The sequence below is a fragment of the Protopterus annectens genome, chromosome 11.part0 (assembly GCF_019279795.1).
Source record: "Protopterus annectens isolate FY-2018-M chromosome 11.part0, PAN1.0, whole genome shotgun sequence".
NCBI classification, from domain to species: domain Eukaryota; kingdom Metazoa; phylum Chordata; order Ceratodontiformes; family Protopteridae; genus Protopterus; species Protopterus annectens.
This window is the reverse complement of record NC_056745.1, coordinates 1,542,795,302-1,542,808,133: the sequence shown is the minus strand read 5'-3', so window position 1 is coordinate 1,542,808,133 and position 12,832 is coordinate 1,542,795,302. Positions and strand designations below refer to the sequence as shown.

At 43.8% G+C, this 12,832-nt stretch overlaps 1 protein-coding gene across 2 annotated transcripts in view; it reads left to right on the top strand.

The window, feature by feature from the left end:
• Positions 1 to 12,832, top strand: part of RBM17 (RNA binding motif protein 17) — a 639,512-nt gene that overhangs the window by 392,273 nt on the left and 234,407 nt on the right. The gene's annotated exons all lie outside the window — the stretch shown is intronic.

Genomic DNA, 12,832 nt, shown 5'->3' with positions numbered 1-12,832 from the left:
GAGACATGCCTGCATGCATTTGTGTGATTTTGCAGAACCATTTAAATCTTCTTTCATCAGTGCGCCCTTTGACAGGACCCCATTATTTGGCGCCAAATGAAAAGACAAGCTCTCTAGGTGCAGAAAAGAATGGAAGACGCTGTCTGCGCTAGGCTTACATTTTTCTACTTCTCAAAGGTATTTTTCTAGGAACCAAAGAGGTGGCAAAAAATGTTTAAAAAGTTCCAGGGTCCATTTCAAGATCCACTTAGAGGTAGTTCCCCCAAGGGCAGTTGGGGAAACACCAATGGAAGATGCTGTCCCTGTGGCAAAAGTGGTCAGCATAAACAGGGATCTAGAGATGCAGCTCTCCTGAATGGAGGCCTAACTGTCCATCTCTGAAGAAAGTCTGGAGTCACCTGTCCCTGCACCAGAGAGTTCAGCCAGACATCACACAGGGTGCGGAGGATGATATCCAGAGGTTATGTTATACCCTTTTCACAGTACCCTCCAACAGTTCAGAAGAAAATCCCAGATGTTCCACCCAGTCAAAAGGAAGCAGCTTCTCTAGAAATAAAAAAGCTGCTAGAAAAGGATAGTCATCCAGGAGGTCGCCCCAGACCAGAGAGGGTCTGGAACTTGCTCAAGATTCTTTTTGGTTTCAAAAAAGACAGGGGACTTGATCAATTTTGGATCTCAGCAAATTAAATATGTCTGTTCTGTATACAAAGTTCTGGATGGTCACGGTTCAGTCCATTCTGCAGATGTTCATCGTGCATACAGCTGCAGTCATTACAGATGGGTTATCCTGCCGTCAGATGGGTCCTCGGTCAGCCGAATACCAAAGTCTAGGTCCGGTGTTGGTTGTCGTCGCTTCTTCCCCTGACGTCAGTGCGGCAGGGGTATAAAAGAGGCAGCCGACGCCATTTTCTCCAGTCTTTCTTGCCGCGCGGTGCCCGAAGCAGAAGCAGTTCGCAAGTGCCAGTCGGCCAGCTCCTGAGATTTACAAAAGTATTTCAGCCGAAGTCTTCTTTAAAGCTGAGTACCCCGTTGGGGAAACTTTTCTTGCCTCAGACCGATGTCAGACAAAGTTAATAATTGCATTTCTTGTGGGAAGCAAATACCGCATAAGGATTTTCACTCTTTCTGTATACCTTGCTTAGGGCCAGACCACAACGTCTCGGCCTGCCATTTTTGTGCTAGGTTCAACAAGCGCACTATTAAGCGCCGGGCAGAGTTCGCCCTTCATTATTTTGGCAAAAAATTTAATTATATCATGTGGTCGGGTACACCAACACCAGTTTTAAGCAATAGACGCAAAGACAAGGACCGACATCCGAGGCCTGCACCGAGTACTGAGACCACGCTTAGGCCAACTACCGGTTCTCAGCGAGGCGCCTACGCAGCCCCTGACTACCGATGAAACTATTTTACCGGTGACTTCAGTACCTGAGGTCGCAGGCTCCTCGGTCTCCATTCCCACTGCAGATACCGATGCCACTCTTGGCAGGGAAACTGAAAATTTAGTGAGGCCTGCCATTTCTGAAGGCTTCTTCAGGCCTTCCTCCTTCTCTATTAAATCCTTCACTAAATCTAAAGCTGCCATGAAAACTAAAAAAACAGGGTCCTCAGACCTCCTCTCAAGGCCCCATGCCTAAAAAGCAGATGCTTAAAATGGCTGAGGATTTGATAACTCATCAGGGGTTCTCAACCCCCCTCTGACAAAAGACCCAGATTGGAGGAAGACTCCCCTTCCTCAGACCAGGCTTCTATTACCTCAGACCATTCTGAGGGCCAGGATTATTTCTATTCCCCTTTTGAAGACTCTGATGCTGAGGAGTCTATTCCCTCGGTCTCCCCCCCTGAGGACTACTCTTTTGGGGAAACCCTGCATACATTGAGGGAGCACTTCCACTGGGAAGGCCAAGATTACTCAGATTCCAAGAAAAGGCTCAGGGAATTTCTACTGCTCCCCCAGCATAGGCCCCTGGCTATCCCTCCTGTTTTAGATATTTTGGATGATGTGTACGCAAAAGCCAGTCTTAATCCAGATTCTTTACCTCCAGCCCCTGTTAAACCAGACCGGTATTACCGGGTTCCTGATTCTCACCAGTTCCTTTATAAAAGCCATACTGCTGACCCAGAAACAGTTTCACAGGGTCCCAAGGGAATAAAGGCCTCTACTGCTAAAAACCCTTTACCTTCAGAGAGAGATTCCAGAGCATTAGAAAGGTGGGGAAAAAAGGTGTATACATCTGCCACTTTAACCATGAGGGCATTAAACTGTCAATTTCATATGTTAAAGTACCAACAGTTTGTTATCTCAGTTGAAAAGCAAAATGACACAAACAGAACAACCAGATTTGAAAGAGTTGCAGGATTTGTTGCATGGAGCAGAGCAAGTGGGTAAACATACCTTGCAGTGTGGTTTTGATGCTTTAGAGGCCTCATGTAGAGCTGCTGTCACGGGGTCTGTTATACGTAGACATGCTTGGCTCAAAGAGCAAACCTTACCAGATCATGTCAAAGCAAAGTTATTAGATGCACCACTTCAAAAAGATGTATTGTTTGGTGTTAAAGCTGAGGAGGTACTAAAGAAAATGGAGGAAAAAGTGAAATCTATGCAAACAGTGAAAGATTTCTTGCAGGTGCAACCTCCATGCTTCTGCAGAAACTGGCCTTCAAAAAATTGGTCCTTTCTAGCCACGGACAGACCTCAAAGGGGCAGATACAGACACCCAAGGGGTAGAGGACAACCTCAAGGATCTTACAGAGCTAGACAGTGGCAAGCACCAACCCCAAGAGGTGGAGAAGATAGATCACAGTCATTTAGAAAACAGACACAATGACTTCCCCATATGCCTGCCAAACAAAGCTATATTGGCAGCACCTTTGGGTGGAAAACTGGCATTATTTTCAAAAAACTAGCACATTGTTACAAAAGACAAATGGATTCTGGACATTATAGACAGAGGCTACAGGTTCCACTTTCACACCCTTCCAAAAATGAGAGGCTTGCCAAACCTGCCACAAAATCAAAGGGCAGAGGCACAAAGACAAATTTCCGCTCTCATGGATATGAAAGCGATTCAAGAGGTACCTGCAAAAGAACAAGGTCAAGGTTTTTATTCCAGACTATTCCTGGTACCAGGGAAGGACAAAGATTGGAGACCCATCTTAGACCTATCCATCCTAAACACATATCTACAGGTGCCAAAATTCAAGATGCTCACATTACAGCAGCTTCTTCCCATGCTGGGCAAGGAGTCTTGGCTGGTAACATTGGACCTCAAGGAGGCATACCTGCATGTCCCTATCAGACAAGGTTGCAGAAGATACCTCAGATTTCTTGCAGGTTCAACCCATTACCAATTCTCTGCATTGCCCTTTGGCTTATCTACTGCGCCCAGAGTGTTTACGAAATGCCTGGCATCAGTAATTGCCTTCTGCAGACAACAAGGAATACAAATCTACCCATATCTGGACGACTGCCTGATCCAAGCGGACAGCAAGGACATTCTTTTGCAGCATCTGGCGTTTGTAATAAAACTGTTAAACTACCTGGGATACACAGTGAACAAAAAGAAATCAAAACTAATACCTTCTCAACAGATAATTTTCCTGGGTGCCAGCTTAAATACAACCACCCAGATGGCCTACCTCACGCCAGACAAACAAGGGCAACTGTCTCAATACTTCAACAAAATGGCAACTTTCACCAGACTAACTGCAAGGGAAGTCCTGCAGGTTCTGGGATTCATGGCATCTTGCATCCTACTAATGCCATGTGCAAAGCTGCATATGAGGAAACTACAATGGTACCTAAAAAACTTATGGTCTCAACACAGCCACAGCTTGGAAACCATTATACCACTCATTCCATGCCTTCAAAAGGAATTTTTGTGGTGGGCTCAAGCATGCCAAAGAAACACAGGTCTCCCTTTCTGTTTACCTCAAGCAACTCAAATCATCACAACGGACGCCTCAGACTACGCCTGGGGAGCACACATGGCAGATCAGTGCATTCAGGGAAAATGGTCCCAAAAAGAGAAGCACCTACACATCAACCAAAAGGAAATGCTAGCCGTGCAAAATGCTCTTATGACCTTCAAAGACCTACTGCATCCAGGCCAGCTATTGATAAGGAAAGACAACACCACAGTCATGTGGTACATAAACAAACGGGGGAACTCATTCATACCCCCTGTGCAGGCAAGCCATGACCCTATGAAACACAGCACTGGAATTACAAATTCAACTACAGGCACAATTCCTGCCATGGAAGGAAAACACACTGGCAGACAACTTAAGCAGAAATATGACAGACCCACACGAATGGAAGTTGCATCCTCAAGTCTTTTCAAAGATAACTCAGGCATGGGGACAGCCAGACATAGATCTATTTGCTACCCACAGAAATTACCAGTTGGAAAAATTTTGTTCAAGGACCTATCATCCACAGGCCTGGAAAGTGGACGCACTCTCTTTCAATTGGACAACATTGACAGTTTATGCCTTCCCGCCTCTTCCTCTACTGACCAAAGTTCTATTAAAAGCCAGAGCAGAGAGTCCGCAAATGATTCTCATTGCTCCAGACTGGCCACGACAGCACTGGTATCCTCTCCTAAAGAGCCTGACACACTCACCACCATGGATCCTACCTCTAGTCCCCCTTCTGTTGTCCCAGCACAACTACAAAACCCTTCACAGCCAGCTCAAAACCCTAAATCTAGCTGCATGGAAAATCCCTTAATTTCCCAACAGACTCTCCTCTCCAAGGAGGTGCAGGATGTCATCTTGGAGGCCAGAAGACCCTCTACTAGAAAAGCCTACTCCACCAAATGGAAACGATTTTGTTCCTGGAATCAAGAAAAGGGCCAGAATAATTGGGTAATAAATATACCTCAAATTTTACAGTACCTAGCTGAGATGTTAAACAGTGGCCTTTCCTTCTCCTCCATCAAGATCCACGCTTCAGCCATTTCTGCACAATACAATACAGATCCTCCTTTATTCTCACATCCTCTATTAAGGCAGTTCCTCAGAGGGGCAAAAAATATAAAACCCCCACGGAAACCACCAGTCCCAGAGTGGGACCTCAACTTCGTATTGGAAAAGCTGACCCTGCCTCCCTTTGAGCCGGCTTCTTCAACAGAGCTACAATACTTGTCGTGGAAAACAGCCTTCCTTCTGGCTATTACCTCAGCATGCAGGGTTTCGGAACTACAGGCCCTCATGGCTGTGCAACCATTCATCATTTTCCATCAGGACAGAGTTTCCTTACGAACCAACCCTACCTTCATGCCAAAGGTAGTATCCAGTGTAGCTTTGAATCAGACTATTCATTTACCTACCTTTTATCCAAATCCACAGAACAAAGGGGAGAGACTACTGCATTCCTTGGACATTCACAGACAACTTCGTTATTACTTGGACAGAACAAAGCCATTCAGGAAATCTGAGCTGCTCTTTGTGTCCTATGCCACAGGTGCCCAAGGAAAGGCTATTTCCAAACAGACAATTTCAAAATGGATAGCCCACTGCATACGCTTTTGTTATTCATTTCATGGAAAATCTGTACCTGTATACATCAGATCCCACTCCACCAGGGCTACAGCTACCTCTGCAGCTTTCCTCAGGGGGGTCCCTACCAAGGACATTTTGGAAGCAGCTACTTGGAGTTCAGTGCACACTTTCTCCAAGCACTACCACCTTCCACTATACTCAAAATCTAGAGCGGGCTTTGCCACAGCAGTCCTGCAGGGCATTCTCGCCCCTCCTAGTTCCACTTAGTGCCTACCACCCTTACTTAGCTTCGGGATTCTACCCATCTGTAATGACTGCAGCTGTATGCATGATGAGCATAGTACAGTTTTGTACCTACCATAAATGAAGATGTTCGAGTGCTCATACAGCTGCAGTCCAGGTTACCCTCCCTCCATCCCCTCTTAGGACAGGCCTTATGACAAACACCTTTATCAGACAACCTATTTGGGGTATTCTTTTATGGTGTATTTGCTTGCAACTACTGTTTTTGATTTATCTACATTGCATGTTTGCATAATAGTATGTTTTGCCTTCCTTCTGGGGGTACCTGACATCTGGGGCAAGAAAAACTGAAGAAAATGGCGTCGGCTGCCTCTTTTATACCCCTGCCACATTGACGTCAGGGAAGAAGCGACGACAACCGACGCCGGACCTAGACTTTGGAATTCGGCCGACTGAGGACCCGCCTGATGGCAGGATAACCCATCTGCAATGACTGCAGCTGTATGAGCACTCGAACATCTACATTTATGGTAGGTACAAAACTGTACTTTTCTGCACAACGACATCTAAGTGTGCTCAGTAGACCTTCAAGATGAGTACTGTCACATAAAAATAAACAGGCGCTCCAGAAAATGTCTACACTTTTGGCTGGGAGCCAGTCATTAACAGTTTAGAGCACTGCCCTTTGGTCTTACCACAGCCCTCAGGGTGTTTAGCAACTGCATGGCAGTTGTAGCAACTCAGCTGAGACTGCTGGGATTCCGAGTGTTCCCATATATAGACGACTGGCTCCTGACCACTCTAACCAGGCATCAGTTGATTCAAGCAAGGGACTATTTACTCCATTTGTGCTTCCATTTGGGAATATCTGTCCGTTACAAGAAATTTCAGCTGATACCGACTCAGAGTTTGAAATTCATTGGTGCTCACCTGGATACAACAACCCAAATAACTTTGTTTCCTTTATCTCGAATAGAAAACATTCAGTTCCTAGTCCAAAAACTAGTACAAAATTCTTCCCTTTTGGCAGGTCTAATATTTCAATCACTGGGATCCATGACAGCTCTAATCACTTTGTTGCCACTTGTCAGGTTCCATATGTGAATACTTCAGTGGACACTCGCTACTCAGTGGGCTCCTCTCCAACACCCCATTATCCATGCCAGTAAAAATTATTCAAGCGTGGAAGAGTTGCCTTCTTTGGAGGACACTCACTCCAACTCCACAAAGGCCGACCTTTTGTTCTCCATCAGCCCAAGGCCACAGTGACCACAGATGCCTCCCAGCTCAGTTGGGAGACATATCCTGGAAAGAACAGTCCAAGACTCATGGTCTCTCAAAGAGGCCAAAACTCGCATCCATGTCTTGGAGATGATAGCTGTCCACCTAGGGTTGCAGGCTTTTCAAGACGCTTTTCCAGCCGGGGCTGTTGCGATCCAGATGGACAATGTCAGTAGTCTGGTACACCATCAAATGGGGGGACACGACCAGATCTTGCTGCCTTTGTCGATAAACTATGACAGTATGGCAATGTGCAATCTCTTCCAATCATTTTGTGATAGCAGTACTTATTCTGGGGAAATCCACATTGATTGTAGACAAGTTAAGCAGGTCCATTCTGATGCCTCATGAGTGATTTCTCAATATCAATGTGGCGGAGATGTCTTTTGCCATTGGGGTCAACCATGCAGTAATTTTATTTATTTATTTTACATTTGTTTACTGGGATAGTCCGACTGGGCTAGTAGCCCATTTTCAGTGGGGTCCTGGGGAGAAAAGCTCCAAAGATAGTTACATACTTAGTACATATGTTATACAAGGTAGATATCAAACATTTCACACTCATGAAAAATAACAAAAGGAGATATTAGAATATTTGTAGTATAAGCTAAACATTGTTATGCAGCATAACACACATTAGAGAACACTAGGTACGATCCCTTATCATATGGCAACTAAGACAAGAAGAACAGAACAGCTAAAAATAATTGTGATTGTATATAGGAACTGATAGAGTGAGAAGTGAATGTAGAAAGGATTAGATTATCTGGGGGTGATGCAGAGCCAGTTATTGAGGAGGTGTTCTTTGAGTTGTTTAAATTTGATGTTGGTGTGGGTTGTGAGTATGTTTTGTGGGATTGAGTTCCAGATTTTTGCAGTGTGATCGGCAAATAGAGTGTCACCGAAAGAATGACTAGATTTGTGGGTTTTTAGAAGTAGTTTGTTGGATGAGAGGAGTGTATGTGAGGTGTGGTAGGGTTGGAATAATTTTTTTAGTGATGGATAGGCATCTGGATGATAAATGATGTTATGGGCAATTGTCATTTGATTAAGTGATAGAAGATGTGGTAGTTCTAGCCAGTAAAGTTGTTTAAGGGCAGTGCAGTGCAGTGGTGAGCTCTACTGAGGAGGTTAGCAGCAAAATGAGCAGTTTTGTGGTAGCAAGTCTCTCGTTTGGAAAGTTCTGATTTTCTAAGGTTAGTGAAAATGGGGAAGGCATATAGAAGTGTGGACAGAAGGTGGGTTCTAGCTATGGGCCAGTTTGGTGTTAGGGGTAAGGAATGTTCTGGATCTATATAGGCAGCCAATTTTAATATCCATCTTCTTTACTGTTAAGGCTATGTGTTTATCATGTCTTAATGAGCGGTCTCTAGAAGTTTAGTGTCATCTATTGGTTCCATTGGAGGAGAGGATATAAAGGGGGGAAGTGCATTCTGTGGATTTATTATGTGTGAATATAATAAGCTTTGTTTTGTCGGGGTTTAATATGAGCTGGTACTCCTTGAGATATAGTTCTATATCTGAGAAGGCTTGTTGGGTTTTGAGTTGTAGTTCTGGATAGGAGGGGGCTGTACAGATGACTGTTGAGTCATCTGCATATTGTACTATGGTAGTGTGAGGGGCAGCAGAGTTAAGTTTATTTGTAAAGATGGGGAAGAGAAGGGAGCAGAATATTGAGCCTTGTGGGACAGAACAGTAATGGGTAGAGGAGGTGATATGTAGTCATCCTACTTGACAGCTTGCTGTCAATTAGACAGGTAGCTGTGGAGCCAGGCCAGTGCTGAGGAAGACCTGTGCATAGAGGCTAGTACTTGTAGTAGTATTTGGTGCGAGATGGTGTCGAAGGCTTTAGATATGTCTAAGAATATAGAAGAGACAAGGTTATTGTTTTTGTGGCTGTCTGTGAAGCTTAAGAGAGCGGTGGTAGTACTGTGTTTTGATCTAAAGCTGTCTTTTCCACTTTGATTTTGTAGCCTGCTGCTTGAGTTATGTATGTGAGCATTAACTGCATTGCTCTAAAGTACCCCTTCAAATCAGATAACTTTAAAACAAGTTATTTGTGGAGAATCAATTTATCCTACCTAATTCATGCCCTTTTCTGCTCCCATATAAATTTCTTCAGCTCTTTAATTGCCATCCACAACTTTTCTGTTTGATAAAAATACATGCAACTTGTATATAAGACTAGAGAAACTGAAAACTTTTCATTGCCTGAATATCAGTAATTATGAACTTTTAGCTTCTCGGTATTTTGTATTGTCATTTTGTTTTTTTCTGTTTCCACAGATCCGTAGATGTCATAACATAATCCTCCTTAATCTGTATACCTAAGTACTTCATCTCATGTCCCCATAAGTGTGGATTTTGCCAAATTTATTAAAGTGTGGGTGTGTAGTTTACCATTGGCTTTTGTTTTATCTCCATTTATTTTATATTTCAAAAGACTTGAAACTGTTTTAAAATGTTACATAACCCTGAAATGACTTTTTCTGGATTTATCAAATAGAAAGTATCATCTGCAAATCTAGCTAACTTTTCTGAGCACCATACCAGTTGTATCTTTGATTAAAGCACTTAACAAAGGGGAAATAGGCAAACCTTCTTGGTTCCCCATTAAGACTCAGATTGTCACAGAGGGAATCCTCCCAGCTGAATTCTTGTCTCAACCCTTTATATATCCTTCTTATTAACCCAGTTCTTTCAGAGAACATTGCCCAGCTTGTAAAATCCCAGCTGACTCTGTTGAATGTCTTGCATGAAGACCTGCCAATAGTTACACAATTTCCATATACTCTGCTTCAGTCTAGATCAATTTTTTTTTTTTTCATTTTGTCACATTTTTGCATACCTTGTATAAAACCTCATTGGTCTTAAGTCAGTGTCATCACCCTTGCCATTTTCATAGCTAGTACAAACAAATACTTTGCAGTTTTGGTTTAAAATTTAAACGAATCTATATGAAGTTGTAACTGAAGGGTCTTTACCCTCTCTGGGTAATATAGCCACCACATCCATGATGCTTGTACTTCCCCCTCTTGTAAAAAAATTGTTAAACAAAACCACCCAGATCTGTATTACTTTCTTCCCTCCATACTTAACTTATGAATGAATACCATCTGTTCCTGGAGACTTCCCTGTTTATTGATGACATGGTGCCATGTTTCTTTATACATCCAGGTCTAGCTTATTGCCAGTGTTTACATTTTTTTTTTTTTTTGTAATGAACCTCTGTACTAATTGAGAAAATAAATACTGTATTACTTGTAAACATCAAAACACCACAATAAATGAGAACATTATTTACCAGTTAATTGGACAATTAAAAAAGATTCTACAAATATGAGTAACTTCTTTTGCCAGTTTCAGTCCAGATGCTCTTGAATCAGAGTATTCTTTAACTTATTTACATTGCTGAACATTTTGCTTTGGGTGCTGCCTGTATTCTTTTATGCCTTTCTTTCTTTAAGTAACATGATCACTTCTTTAAATGCTTGGATAGGAAACCGATTTCTCTTCTATACTTTGTGTTATTTTATTTTATAGTAGCAAACCATCCCTCCCTCCCTTCAGTCTCTATCATGATTGGCCAAATTCTGACATCCTACTAGTAGCGTTCCCTACTGTTTCAAGGCTTCCATTTCTGAGTCATTGGTTGCTTTCCTCCCTTCTCCGTTACGTTCAACTCCCTTTGACTTATTTCATTACTTATAACCTCATCCACTGTTGGTGCATGTGTCTGCTTCCATTTCCCGGTTATTGCTTTCCTCCCTCCCATCATTATCATTGCTACTAGATGTTTATAAGGGTATAAGGGGCAGTGCATAGCTACCCAACATAAATATCTATTTTAACAAACAAATTGTCTCCCACTACTACCTTTAACAGTTTCTGTCTTGGATCTGTCAGTCCCAAAACATGTGTGACCAGTAGCCTCTGTGTCCTGTCACACATCTCCAGCACACTCCAGTAGCATTAGAGAAAGTCCTGCTTATTCTGTCCGGTGTGTAGAAGTAACTGTGCAGAAATTGCATTGCAAAGAAATAGCAGCTTCTTAGCTTTGGTTGCATACCCTGGAATTTTGATGACTTCCTGCAATACTCTGTTGTCTGCGCCCTCTTGAGATGTTCATCACGCATACAGCTGCAGTCATAACAGATGGGTTCTCCTGCCGTCAGGTGGGTCCTCGGTCGGCTGAATTCCAAAGTCTAGGTCCGGCGTTGGTTGTCGTCGCTTCTTCCCTGACGTCAGTGCGCAAGGGGTATAAAAGAACCAGCCGACACCATTTTCTTCAGTCTTTCTTGCCGCGCGGTGCCCGAAGCAGAAGCAGTTCGCAAGTGCCGGTCGGCCAGCTCCTGAAATTATGAAAATTTTGCAACCGAAGTCTTCTTGAAAGCTAAGTACCCGTTGGAAACTTTTCTTGCCTCAGACCGATGTCAGACAAAGTTAATAATTGTATTTCTTGTGGGAAGCAAATACCGCATAAGGATTTTCATTCCCTCTGCATTCCTTGCTTAGGCCCAGACCATGACGTCTCGGCCTGTCGTTTTTGTGCTACATTCAACAAACGCACCATTAAGCGTCGGGCGGAGTTCGCCCAGCACTATTTTGGCAGAAAATTTAACTATATTATGTCGTCGGATACTCAGACTCCAGTTTTGTCTAAAAAAACGCAAAGATAAGGACCGACACACGAGGTCCGCGGCCTCTACCGACACCACGCCAAAGCCGACTACAGGTGGTCCGGTTCTCAGTGAGGCGCCTATGCAGCCCCTGCCTACCGACGACACTTCATTGGCGGTGTCTTCTGTGCCCGAGGTCGCAGGCTCCTCGGCCCACACCCCGACTACAGATACCGAAGCCACTTTTGGTGGTGAATCTCAAAATGTAGGCAGGTCTGCCTCCTCTCAAGGTGTCTTCAGACCTTCCTCTTCTTTTTCTATCAAGGCTTTCACTAAGTCTAAAGCAGCCATGCATTCTAAGAGACAAGCTCCACAGGGCCCTTCTCCAGGCCCCATGCCTAAAAAACAGATGCTTAAAATGGCTGAGGATTTGATTACTCTCATCAGGGGTTCTCAATCCCCCCGGACAAAAGGCCCAGAGTGGAGGAAGAATCCCCCTCCTCTGACCAGGCCTCCATTATTTCAGAGCACTCTGATGAACAGGAACATTCTTACTCCCCTTTTGAAGATTCTGATGCTGAGGAGTCCATTCCCTCTGTCTCCCCCCCCAGAGGATTTCTCATTTGGGGAAACCTTGCATACCTTAAGGGAACACTTCCACTGGGAAGGCCAAGAGTACTCAGATTCCAAGAAAAGGCTTAGGGATTTTCTCTTGCTACCCCAGCACAGGCCTCTGACTATACCTCCTATCTTAGACATACTAGATGATGTGTACTCGGAGGACTGCCTTAACCCGGATTCTTTACCTCCAGCCTCAGTCAAGCCTGACAGGTACTACCGGGTTCCTGACTCACACCAATTTTTATACAAAAGCTATGCGGCTGACCCAGAAACTATCTCACAGGGCCCCAAGGGAATTAAGGCCTCCACTGCTAAAAACCCATTACCTTCCAAAAGAGATTCCAGATCCTTAGAAAGGTGGGGAAAAAAGGTATACACCTCGGCCACCTTAACCATGAGGGCATTAAACTGCCAGTTTCATATGCTAAAGTACCAACAGTTTCTGTTATCACAGTTGAAAAGTAAAATGTCACAACCTGAACAACCAGACTTGAAGGAGTTGCAGGATTTGATGCATAGTGCAGAACAAGTGGGTAAACATACCTTGCAATGTGGTTTTGATG